The 10,000-nt window shown below is 39.2% G+C and overlaps 2 long non-coding RNA genes across 2 annotated transcripts in view; both read left to right on the forward strand.

Annotated features, from left to right (window-relative positions):
- The window catches only part of LOC133617986 (uncharacterized), an 18,176-nt gene extending 18,142 nt beyond the window's left edge, over positions 1 to 34 (forward strand). The window contains exon 2 of the long non-coding RNA XR_009817097.2: positions 1 to 34. This exon is cut by the window's left edge and continues 178 nt beyond it. This is a non-coding gene — a long non-coding RNA (uncharacterized lncRNA).
- Positions 35 to 5,654: 5,620 nt separating this feature from the next.
- LOC140679542 (uncharacterized) overlaps positions 5,655 to 10,000 on the forward strand; it is a 264,689-nt gene continuing 260,343 nt past the window's right edge. Inside the window, exon 1 of the long non-coding RNA XR_012050964.1 lies at positions 5,655 to 5,905. This is a non-coding gene — a long non-coding RNA (uncharacterized lncRNA). The remainder of the gene's footprint in view (positions 5,906 to 10,000) is intronic.

Here is a 10,000-nt window from a genome sequence, read left to right on the forward strand (position 1 = left end):
TCCTCTCCAAGGTCTTCATATCTCAACATCCCAGGTCAGTCTGACTTTGCTTCCTAAAGGAGTTTGTTTTCTTAAAAATGATCAGACTTTCAAGTCAAAGCCTGGACTTGTCTATGGTTTTTCCTGTTTAGTTTTTATATCTGCTCCTTTCCTCCTTTGGTAGGCACTCCCTGCTACACCTGATTGCTTCTGATTGGTGATCAGGAATCTCACCTGTCGCTGATCACTAATCAGGAGGCTTTATATGTGGTTCATGTTTGCATGCATGCTTTCTGTGCACTTCCTTGTTGCACTAGTTTTTTGTTTTTTTTGGCACTCCTTTTTTTATTCCTCGATATTAAATGCACCGTAAATTCCGAACTATAAGCCGTTACTTTTTTTCCCTACGCTTTGGACCCTGCGGCTTATAAAACACTGAGATTAATTTATTGCCATAATGTTTTGTGATCGATACTTTCCATTAAACCCAAGCACAGGACTGGGACGGTGCGCTATTGTTTTTTGCTACGGTGCCATCTTTTGGACGAGTTCGCAGTTTTGCGAAAGTAAAACGTTTTTCCTGGTACGGATTCTTCATTCATCACTCCAAGGAATGTTTGTAAATCTCCCAATTTGACTAAAACAATTCATACTTACCAAACCCGCCTGTAGAAGTGTTTTCACGCACATTTGTCCGTGTTACGGTAATTTAAAGAGGCTAGCGTCGTTAGCATTAGATAATATGCTAACACATTTACGGGTGTCTGTGTTAGTGTTATTTTTGTATTGTTTTAGTTCCACAAATGTATCATTGAATTCACCAAAACGTCACCGTGGAGTTATTGGTTCTGTTTAGCTGATTGGAGAGCTAGCTTCGATGACTTCTGTTTTGTTTGATCATCCGTTTTACTGCCGCGTTAAAGACATTAGGAAACGATTAAGGTATGAAAATAAACATTTACAAAATCTGGTGCGGCATATATATAGAAAAAGTTACTTTTCTTCTCAAATTTAATGGGTGTGGCTTATATCAAGGTGCGCTCTATAGTCCGGAAAATACAGTAGTTTTACCTTCACTTTGCCTTCCTCATCTCCGCAAAAAAGAGCTGACAAATAATCAAATAAAAAGACTAGATTTAAGACAAAAAATGAGTAAAAAGTAGTGAAATGATGTCTGTACAGCTAGTACAGACATCCCAAAATAAGATTTGTATACCAAGACATTATCAGGACTTTTAAGGTAGAAATAAGTACCGTATTTTCCGCACCATAAGGCGCCCTGGGTTATAAGCCGCGCCTTCAATGAACGGCATATTTCAAAACTTTGTCCACCTATAAGCCGCCCCGTGTTATAAGCCGCATCTAACTGCGCTAAAGGGAATGTCAAAAAAACAGTCAGATAGGTCAGTCAAACTTTAATAATATATTAAAAACCAGCGTGATGTGGGCGCGCATGGAGTCGTATATCAACATGGACGGAGCTGCGTGAAAAAAGCCACCCGGCCTCTTCGCGTAAACTTAAACTTACCTTAACCACTCGCTCATCTTTTCTTCATCCATCCCTTCGAGTTAGCTTTTATGATGACGCCGGCTGGAAAGGTCTCTTTTGGCAAGGTCTTCCTTTTGAATATCACCATGGGTGGAAGTTTCTGGCCATTAGCATGGCAAGCTAGAACCACAGTGAAGGATGACTTCTCATTCCCTGTGGTGCGAATATTCACCGTACGTGCTCCCGTTGTATCCACAGTGCGGTTCACAGGAATATCAAAAGTCAGTGGAACCTCGTCCATGTTGATAATGTTCTCTGGCCGGATCTTTTTTTCAGCTATCTTGTTTTTACAATATGCACGGAAAGTAGCCAGCTTTTCTTGAAAGTCTTTAGGCAGTTGCTGTGAAATAGTAGTCCGTGTGCGGATGGAGAGATTGCGTCTTTTCATGAACCGGAAACCTGTCGCTTAGTAGGAGCCATTTTGTGGTCTTTACAGATGTAAACACACAAAGGAAATGAAACGTAATATCCGCGCGCTTCTTCTTCTTCTTCTACGGGGGCGGGTGGTTGCTTACAGTAGAAGAAGAAGCGCTTCCTGTTCTATGGGGGCGGGTGCTTACCTTGGCGGTTGCTTGCGTAGAAGAAGAAGCACTTCCTCTTCTACGGGGAAAAAAGATGGCGGCTGTTTACCGTAGTTGCGAGACCTAAACTTTATGAAAATGAATCTTAATATTAATCCATATATAAAGCGCACCGGGTTATAAGCCGCACTGTCAGCTTTTGAGTAAATTTGTGGTTTTTAGGTGCGGCTAATAGTGCGGAAAATACGGTATTTTATTCTGAAAACAAGCATTATTCAACTTGCAATTTTAAATTAAGCATCCTAATGATGTTGTAGGAAATTTAAACAAGATTTTCTATGCGGGAAAAAACAATATATGTTATTTGAATAGTTATTTTCAAAATGTATTAAAAAAGAATAAATAAAATATAATTATTCAGGCTAAAATTTGGACTAGGGTTGTACGGTATACCGGTACTAGTGTTACGATCCGCTGCCCGGATCATAGTTTGTTTATGTTTGAGTAACGTGTTTTCAGCACCTTGAGTTTCGTTTGTTTCTGTTGCCATGACGGCAGATTGTACGCACCTGCCTCTGGTTAGTGTTCGGGACGCGCACCTGTTGCCCGGGCACTAATCAGAGGGCTATTTAGTCTTTGCCCTGGCCTCACTCGGTCTGGCTTCCTAGTTTGTTCTTACACAACTGATGACGACGATTATTTCCTGTTTCTTAGCTACTAGTTCTCACGCTAGGCTATTTTGGTTTGCTAGCTCCCACGCTAGCCCTTTTGTTTTGCCTTTTGTTCTACGTGCATGTCTTTTTGTTATTCATCGTATGATTTATATGTTAAATAAATCATATTCCTACCTGCAAGCTGTGTCCGAAGCCGTCTGCATCCCTGGGAGAACACACCCGCATCACGATGCGACCACGTCGTTACAACTAGTATAGTATCGCGGTACTAATGAATCAAAAATGGTACTATACTCTGTTTGAAAAGTACCGGTTCACGACGGGGCGTTGTGACATTGCTGGTTTTACGAGCAGAGGAGCATGTTCGGCAGCGCACACACACAGAGTACTTACAAGCAGACACAGTGTGTAGACAGAAAAGGGAGAATGGACGCATTTTGGTGTAAAAAGTAAAGATAAAGGTGAAGTTATAACACTGAAACAGTGTTTTAGCTACTTCTAAATCACTAATCCTGGCCTCCATGGCGACAAATAAAGTATCATTATCACTGCAGGACGAGGAATAGCTAAACATGCTTCACTACACACCGTAGGTCACCGGCGTCAAAATGTAAACAAACGCCATTGGTGGATCTACACCTGACATCCACTGTAATGATACCAAGTACAGGAGCGTATCTAGTCAATAGTACTATGATTACATAGATATTTTTTAGCATCACAAAATATGTTTTAGTTTTTTTTAAATGTATACTATGTTTATAAAGTCAGTATATGCGTCCCTGGACACATAAGGAATATGACCAATGTATGATCCTGTAACTACTTGGTATCGGATCGATACCTAAATGTGTGGTATCATCCAAAACTAATGTAAAGTATCAAAGAAGAGAAGAATAAGTGATTATTACATTTTAACAGAAGTGTAGATAGAAAAACATGAAATAAGCAGATATTAACAGTAAATGAACAAGTAGATTAATAATCCATTTTTTACAGTTTGTCCCTCATAATGTGTAGAAAATAATAGGTGTATAAATGACACAATATGTTACTGCATAGACTAATTAGGAGTCTTTGTTTGTTTACTTACTACTAAAAGACAAGTGTCATGTCTGTGTAATCATGTTTTGTTTTAAGTCATGTTTTGTTTAGTTTCTGTCTTTTCACTCCCTTGTCTTGTTTGCATGATTACTCATTAGTTTCACCTGTTCCACGTTTGGACTCATTGTGCACTCTTGTTTGTCACCATAGCAACCCATTAGTTTTCACCTGTCACGTCACGCACCTGTTTCACGTTTTGAGTCACGCACCTGCTTTCACTAATCATGTCCATAGTATTTAAGGTCATTCATTTTCTGTTGTTCGTCCTGACGACATTCCCGCATTTATGCTCCTGCACACTCTCCACACCCTGATGAACTACTCTTTTTTTCATGCCGGTTCCATGCCAAGTAAGTTTTTGTTTATGAAGCCACAGTTAGTGTTTTGTTTAATTGTTCATAGTTTCTGCCAATGTGCAAGTTTTGTGTTTATAGTCTAGTTTTGTACCTCCGCCCCTGTGCGCGCTTTTCGTTTATTCCTTTTTTGATAGTTTAAATAAATCATGTACCCACCTTCAAGCCTTGACCAGTCCAGTTCATTTGCACCACGGGAGAACAAACCAAGCCATAGTCCTAGTCTTGACAACAAGTTGTCTAGTACATACTTGCCAACCTTGAGACCTCCGATTTCGGGAGGTGGGGGGCGGGGGGCGTGGTCAGGGGTGGGGCGGGGCGTGGTTGGGGGCGTGGTTAAGAGGGGAGGAGTATATTGACAGCTAGAATTCACCAAGTCAAATATTTCATACACACATATATATACACATCCTGAAAATATGCAAAAAAAAACTGTGTTTAGATAATTGATACTTCAAACTTGCATAAATAAATATTAAGGAATATAACATAACTTGGCTTCTGAGAGCTTCAAAATGTAATGAATAAAATGCTAAAGTTGTTGATAAACAAACAATTATTTTAATAATTAAATATGGTCATTTTAAATGAATTATTATGATAATTTAAAATTAATTATTTCAAATATGTTTATTTTAATGTATAATTCTATGGCTGGATGTAATAAGGAGTCATAAAAAATACAAATAAAAATACAATTAATTTTGATGTTTTTAGCAAAATATAGTAAAAATGTATTTCGTTTTTTTTTTTTAATTAATAAATATATTTATTTTTAGGTAAGATAAACATAATAATACAATTTATCTCTAGTCTGGATGATTTAGTTCTTGTCACCCTGTCGTCCTCACCAGGCCCGGCCCTAACCAATCTGGCGCCCTAGGCAAGATTTTAGGTGGCGCCCCCCCACATCGGCAGTGAAGTGTATATACTCACAAGAACCTGAATAGCTTTGTCTTTGACCTTTTTTTTTTTTACTTACAACTATACCTAATATATAAAGGGGTGGAAAAGTGACTATTACCTGCAGGGCAAACATTAGCTAACCAGAAGGCAATAACAATGTAAACAAAAAAACACCTGCTTAAAAGATCTAATACAAATGTCCCTGAGGAATGTAAGGTGGGAGTACTGTAATTACCTAACGTTACATTATTATTTTCCATAACAATTTAGCCCCCTCCACAATATTAACCCGACGTTAAAACAGAACTAGCTATTTATTGATTAGCAATTGCCGAATCATGTAACATTAGCTTAATGCTAAAAAGCCAGGTTACTATCACATTCTGTAACAGACAAATAATTTCATGTAGGCTAACGTTACCTACCTGCTACCTCTGTCTTTTTCTCGTTTCTCCTCCTCTTCTTTTCTCTTTTTTCTTCCCTGGGCACCTGACAGTTTTGACCGTTTTGACATCTTGTGTTGATTTTTTGATGTGGTGACGTCCAAAAAGAGTCATGATACGGGAAGGGAGGGGGCGCACCGTGCGGGGGGAGGAGGGGGGGGGGGGACGTAATGTTGTAACAAATAATATTTCTATTAAATAGGCTTTACTTTGCATTTTAATTAACGTGGGATTATTTTTTGTATTTAGAAATAATAGTACCAACTTTTTTTTTTTTTTTTTTTTTCTCCAACATTTGTGGCACTGGCGTGGCGCCCCCTGATGGACGGCGCCCTTAGCATTTGCCTATACGGCCTATGCCACGGGCCGGCCCTGGGTACCGGTACTAAAATATTGGTATCGTGACAACCCTAATATCTACTATTAACAACATAAATCTTTGTATTTAAACAGATATGACTATTTAAATAGGTATGAGTATTTAAATAGGTATGACTATTTAAAGAGGGAGCAGGGAGGTCATGTTGGGATCAAAAAGGCTGGTGACCACTGCTCTATGTTAATTTAAAAACGGCGGCTTCTTTGCAGCCACAGACGGGGAAAAAAAAACACCCATTTAACCGTGGTCTTACTCCATCTGGGCGGGTGGCAAGTGCCTTCAGCCAAAAGGTTACACATTCAAGACTGACGTTTCTGTGGCAACCGGGGAGGCGTTTAATGTTTTCCATGCAAGTCTCTCTTTAATCTTGCAGCCTCAAGTCTACAGCCAGAACCACTAGGATGCCTTCTCATTTTAATATCCGCTGCGAGATGTTTGCACTCCCTCTTGTCAAGTGGCAACGGATCTTCAATTGCTAAAAAAAGTGGTTTTGAATAATAGTTGATTTTTGATACCATGAATTTGTATTAGTACTAGTATAGTATCACGGTACTAATGAATCCAAAAAAACGGTGCTATACCCTGTTTGAAAAGAACCGTTTTGCCTTATTATATAGGAGCATGTTCGACAGCGCACACACACACAGAGTACTTACAAGCAGACACAGTGTGTAGACAGAAAAGGGAGAATGGACGCATTTTGGTGTAAAGATAAAGGTGAAGTTATAACACTGAAACACCCTCAGGAAGAGGTGCTTTAAGACATATAAAGTACGTTTCTTACAAGTATCATTATCACTGGAGGAGGAGGAATAGCTAAACATGCTTCACTACACACTGTAGGAGGATACAATAGCTCACCGGCGTCACAATGTAAACAAACGCCATCCACTGTAATGATACCAAGTACAAGAGAGTGTCTAGTCGATACTACTACTTTTTTTTTTTCTATCTTCTTCTTCTGTTATGTCACAGTGGTCAGGTGACCCTTCTGAAGAAGACAGTCAGGTAAAGATTGTCAGGTTCAAACACCGATGACATCTATTAAACAGATAAGAAGCAAGGAATCAGGCAGAGACAGAGTTAAATTTTACTCATGAGGAGAGACGTATTGGGCTGTACACTCAGTTACAGTTCCGACTTACGCTCTAAGGCACAGCCCACGTGCTCCTCTATTTATTCGGGAGATCCCTGGTTACATCACTGAGGAAGGGGGGAAATTTCAGCAGCCCCAGTTAGACACAATATATGATTATTCAGAAATGGAAATGTGCTGACACTCGTGATATCGCCCCGTCTCTGATTTGTCTGCGTCAAGGTACTCGATGTTCGCCCTCGGCAGTCAGCAGGCCGGGTCTGGACACAAACACCGATACGAGACGACTCGCAATCCAAGATTGTAAGTTGTCCCTTTGCACGGATAGAAAAGTACAACTTCAGCACAATTGATAATAACTATAGCAACGGCCTTTAAACCATACTTGCCAACCCTCCCCGGATTTTCCGGGAGACTCACGAAATTCAGCGCCTCTCCCGAAAACCTCCCGGGACAAATTTTCTCCCGAAAATCTCCCGTAATTCAGGCGGAGCTGGAGGCCACGCCCCCTCCAGCTCCATGCGGATCTGAGTCCGCTTTCCCACAATATAAAGAACGTCTACAGTAAAGCAGTCCGTCTGCCGTAAACAGCAATGTTGTGACACTCTTAAACAGGACAATACTGCCATCTAGTGCATTTGATGAAAGCACTTTTGTGCGTGCCACACAGCAATGCATCATCAGAGAAGGTGTTCAGCATGGTTAGAAAAATAGTGACAGAGAATAGAACAAGGATGGACAATTCAACCCTTAACTCAACAATGAGTAGATGAGTGTTATGTGTGTGTATATGTGTAAATAAATGAACACTGAAATTCAAGTATTTCTTTTATTTATATATATATATATATATATATATATATATATATATATATATATATATATATATATATATATATATATATATAAAAAAAAAAAATATATATATATATATATATATATATATATATATATATATATATATATATATATATATAGCTAGAATTCACTAAAAGTCAATTATTTCTTATATATATATCCATCCATCCATTTTCTACCGCTTATTCCCTTCGGGGTCGCTGGGATATATATATATATATATATATATATATATATATATATATATATATATATATATATATATATATATATATATATATATATATATATATGAAATAGAAATACTTGACTTGGTGAATTCTAGCTGTAAATATACTCCTCCCCTCTTAACCACGCCCCCACCCCAACCACGCCCCCCCCGCACCCACCCCCACCCCCCACCTCCCGAAATTGGAGGTCTCAAGTTTGGCAAGTATGCTTTAAACATAAGAGTTGGGTGATAACTTACACGTAATTATTCTAACAGAGTAGTCGCCAGAAAAAAGGGTGGAAATAGGGCTTTGGAAAAGCAGGAATTCTGGAACTTGGAAAAAAAAGGTAGTTTAAATTTCCAGGATGGTGGAATGTGTTGAAGGTGGAATGGTTTGAATAGGTTGAAAAATGTGCAAATAGTGGAAGTTTGAAAAAATGGCCAATTCATTTTGAATGGGAAAAATGTCCCGGAAAGCCTGGAATTCTGGGAAATCTGGGAATTTTTGGAATTTGCCAAGGGAAAGCCCGCGATTCCAGAATACGCTGAACAGTTTGAAGTTGGAACGCTTTGAATCGGGTGAAAAAATGTGGAAGGTAGAGAAAAAGTTTATTAAATAGATTAATTTTGGTCTGGAAAACATGTGTGAATGTTTTGGAGCATTCACACAATTAGCATCAAGCTAGCGCATTTTGAAAGAGTGGAGCCCATACTTGCCAACCCTCCCGGATTTTCCGGGAGACTCCCGAAATTCAGCGCCTCTCCCGAAAATCTCCCGGGATAAATTTTCTCCCGAAAAACTCCCGAAATTCAGGCGGACCTGAGTGACGTGTTGACAACACACAACAACAGTGTCTACCGTAAAGCAGTTCGTCTGCCGTAAACAGCAATGTTGTGACACTTTTAAACAGGACAATACTGCCATCTACTGTACATGCATATGTGACCCACCCATAATGTGTCACATTTTTGTGTTGATTTATTTATTTTATTTTGTGGTTTGAATTCGTTTTTGGAGCTGTCATTACACATTTATCAGTATTCACATTGGTCAGTAAGGGGGCAGTAGGGCGTTTTTTCCCAATTGAATGCTATCACCTGCAGACCGGAAGTGTCTTGTCGTTCTGATGAGCGCGACCAGTCTGTGAACAATTGAAACGTCCTGTGTGCTTTTTCCTCCTGTATAACAGGTTAGTTTTGGTGAATCAACTCACTGAATAATATCCATGTGATCTTTATAAGTTTAAGTACACATTCTGATGGTGGAGCCTAACTCTAAAGTGTTTGTGAGTTGTAGTTTGTATTTGTGAATGAATCCAGTGCACAGCTGCAGTAATCAATACAAAATGGCGACGTGAGTGCGCAATGTTTATATAGGAACTTCTGATCCTAATTCAGACTCCCAAATTAGAGCTCTCGTTTTCTTATTGATTTTATAATGTATATTTGTATAATGTGTGTGTTCTGAAATAGTGACAGAGAATAGAACAAGGATGGACAATTCAACCCTTAACTCAACAATGAGTAGATGAGTGTTATGTGTGTGTATATGTGTAAATAAATGAACACTGAAATTCAAGTATTTAATTTATATATATATATATATATGTCTTAATAAGGTTATCCAAAAAATAGTGCTCGATACCGTAGTAGAGCGCAATATATGTATGTGTGGGAAAAAAAATCACAAGACTATTTCATCTCTACAGGCCTGTTTCATGAGGGGGGGTACCCTCAATCATCAGGAGATTTTAATGGGAGCATTCGCATACCATGGTTTATATAGGGCACAGAGTGGGTGGGTACAGGCTGGCGTAGGGGCGTGGTGATTGGCTCATGTGTTACCTAGGAGGTGTTTCCGTCTATGGCGGCATGCTGTTACAATTTCGCTGCGCTTGTTGAGGGATGACAGGTCTGGACGGTAAAT

The sequence above is a fragment of the Nerophis lumbriciformis genome, linkage group LG18, assembly GCF_033978685.3.
Source record: "Nerophis lumbriciformis linkage group LG18, RoL_Nlum_v2.1, whole genome shotgun sequence".
NCBI classification, from domain to species: domain Eukaryota; kingdom Metazoa; phylum Chordata; class Actinopteri; order Syngnathiformes; family Syngnathidae; genus Nerophis; species Nerophis lumbriciformis.